The following is a 3,421-nucleotide window of genomic DNA, read 5'->3' as shown; positions in this document are numbered from 1 at the left end:
TAGATTTTGAAAGTATGCTATAAGATCTAGTAAGGATCGTACCTCCCAACCATTATTTTATATCAAAGTGTACAGAGAATGGGGAAAGCTTTAAGTATATAGATGAAGTAAACTTTGGCTGTGGACAGAGTCCTAGGACTGAAAATCTCACCATTGCTGCAGGGTTTTTTAATAGTACCCACCAACCTCAAAGATGAGTTTAATTGGAGACAAAAATATGTATTTTGTCTTGAAAACAAGAACTTAAGTCAGTTTTACTGGGGTAGCTTCAAAATTTGAATTTCGAGATTTAGAAGGCAAATTCTGAGATCTGAAAACTTAATAAGACTACATATATGGAAAAGAAATACATTCTAGATATGAGTAATTTGAGGTACATGGTTGATATGATACCAATGATGATTAATCTAAGATTTAACAGGCATAAAACAGTATAAAAGTACTGAAAACAGACACAAAAATTGGGAGGGAATACATTAACACAATTACTAAAAAATATGAAGGAAATACAAGCTCTAGAAAATAACCTAGGGAATATTTAAAATGTTCGAGATAAATATACAATAAATTCCAAATAAAGTTATAAACACAGTAAATGAAGATCAATAAAGATGAAGAAGAAACACAATACTAACATTCTGAGTTTCTGTTAACTAGACAAGAAAAAGGAGACTACAGTGTAAAGGTAAATTACACCAATCAGGAAAGAAGATGAATGAAATGGACGAGAGGTAGCAATCAGTTTCCATTGGTAAGACAGGCACTTTTGCTTACTAAATACAGAGAGGAAGATATAAAATCATTTATAAATTAGTCAAAACTATATGAAAAGGGATGCAAATGAAAGTACAGAGAATGTTGGTCCTGCATATAAATTTCTCCGGGACCATAAAATCTGAACTTGCCCACAAGGAAAAACAGATCACGTTCTAAAACTGACCAACTAGAAGTGGAGGAGGCTGAATATTCAAGTGATGTAAGTTTACGAGAAAGTTCTCGGCCATGTCCATGTGTAAGCCACCTTGGCATTGGAGTAAGAAATGCATGATTATGTATTTCAAATTCTATAAATTGGTTTTGACCCCAAATGGTAAACAGCAGTGTGATATGCAAAGGTGATCTTTGTGTGAACCATATTTTGTAAACACTGTATAAACAGAACTGTTGTTAGAAACAGTCAAGCTACATGTGACCCTGCTTTTTAGTCCAGAGTGGGGAGAGAGGTCGAAGCTAAAAAGGGAACGTGTAAGGATGATAGCACTTCACAACTGAAGCTACCCACAAATGAATATAAACTGCTGGATGCTCAAAATGAAGAGCAGCAATGAAGGCAAGTGAATACAACCTCATGAATTACCAGGATGTCTTCTAAAATTACATTTTAAATTTTATGCTATCATGGCCTTCGGGCTATGTTCTTATTCTTTTGTCCTGCTATAACACAGAGGTAACAATGTTTATCATTGGCAGGATTATTAGTGATAGTCATTGTGAGGATGTGACATAACCTAATACTGTATGCTTAATAAACAGAACACTTGTAGTCACCATCACCATCACAATAGGCGTTGAAGATAAATATGTAAAAAAATGGAATATAACCCCCTGGTACAGCTGATCTATGCTTTTACAAATCTTGCTGTTGAATAGAAAATAATACACTAAGGACTTGTTACCTGCCCCTAAAAGCAAAAGGCCAGATTTATTGGTCAGAATAGAGAAATCACTGCCAGTCTGGAGCCATATGTATACTGATAAGTTAGTTTCACAGCTCACCTTGCCTTCTTCCAAACCTTGCTCTGAAATATAAATAGTATGTGTCTCCGGGTAGAGGACAATAAGATGCAGTGTGTCTGTTTCCTGTGCATTTCTTACCGTCCTGCAGAACTTGAAGTAACTAAATCAAAAGACAAAAGAAACTGAAAAATTACTAGATGACACAAAGTTTATTGGAAATTCAAGATATTAAGTTTCCTATTAGGTACATAAATTGGAGATGCATGATCTAAATTAATTTTGTATCCAAGAATTTTATGTATTATTAAAATGAAACCTATCATATCTGGTATATAAATTACCATATATTAAAACCAACTAGGGAATGTGTTGCAATAAGCATAGGAAGGCAGAACAGAAATTGTGTTGCCTTGGGGAAAAAAGGAGCCTTCAAGGTGTTCAGAGGTAAAAAATTCTTGGAATATTAATGGGAAAGTTGAAAGAGAACAAAGAAAGATGATTTTTAGAATAAACTTTTTGAGCTCTGGACATGAAGACAGCAACGGCAGTTAGGAGTTCTAGAATATTTCTCAGAGGAAGTGACTAATATTCTATCATGAAAGACAGAAATTTTAACTACAGAGCTGGTGATGGCAATGTGAGTATGTAGAAAGCACATAGAAAGAGTAGATTGATAAATAAGTTTCACACAGACCTGAGGATATCACCTGATCATAAGATTTTAAAAGGAGCTATGCCAACTGAAGTTTGCCTTGAGCACAATCTAATTGACCTCGAGTGTCTATTACAGCCTCACTGGAGCTCTCTGTCTTGCTTGAGTTGATACACTTTTGTCTTCTCAGTGTAGAAGCTATACCTTCCTCAAAAAACGCATTTACAAGTCTTTCCTCCAGGATGATCCCACAAGGTTTTTTAATATGATGATGTCCTGGGTTAATTGTCATAGTCTCGGAATCAGAACAAGTTTTCTTTTTTTTTTTTTTCTTAATTTATTTATTTATTGAGGATTTCCGCCTCCTCCCCGCCACCGCCCCCCCTCCCCCCCCCCCTCCCCCGATTAAGTCCCTCTCCCTCATCAGCTTGAAGAGCCATCAGGGTTCCCTGACCTGTGGGAAGTCCAAGGACCGCCCACCTCCATCCAGGTTTAGTAAGTTGAGCATCCAAACCGCCCAGGCCCCCCCAAAGCCAGCACGTGCAGTAGGTTAAGTAGTTACAAAATGTTGACCTTCACTGAAAACACGAAATATGATATGTTGCTTGCATCCATGGAGCTGAGAACTTTGAAAGTACTTTGTATCAGCTTCCCAGCATTGCTTTTGATAACCATGGAAGGACATGAGCCTATTCTCATGGAAGATCACTGCCTTTTGAGCCCTATTACAATGTTATGGTTAAATTTGGTGGCCAAAGTGGCTGTACAACAGAAACAAGTGAGAGACATGCCAATGAACTTGCCCCAGGAAAGCTTTTCTTGAGTAGATTATTTGCAGTTGGATGATGGTCTCTAAATATGGAGGTTCATCCTACCAAATAAAAGTGGCACAGAAGTGTGGGTGTACCCCTCGCGGACCTGAGTTCCTTGCTCGTTGTCCCCCTCCTTCTGCTCCTGATTTGGACCTTGAGATTTCTGTCCAGTGCTCCAATTTGGGTCTCTGTCTCTGTCTCCTTTCATCGCCTGATGAAG

This window comes from Microtus ochrogaster, linkage group LG10, assembly GCF_000317375.1.
Source record: "Microtus ochrogaster isolate Prairie Vole_2 linkage group LG10, MicOch1.0, whole genome shotgun sequence".
Taxonomy (NCBI): Eukaryota; Metazoa; Chordata; class Mammalia; order Rodentia; family Cricetidae; genus Microtus; species Microtus ochrogaster.
Note: the sequence above shows the minus strand (reverse complement) of the source record.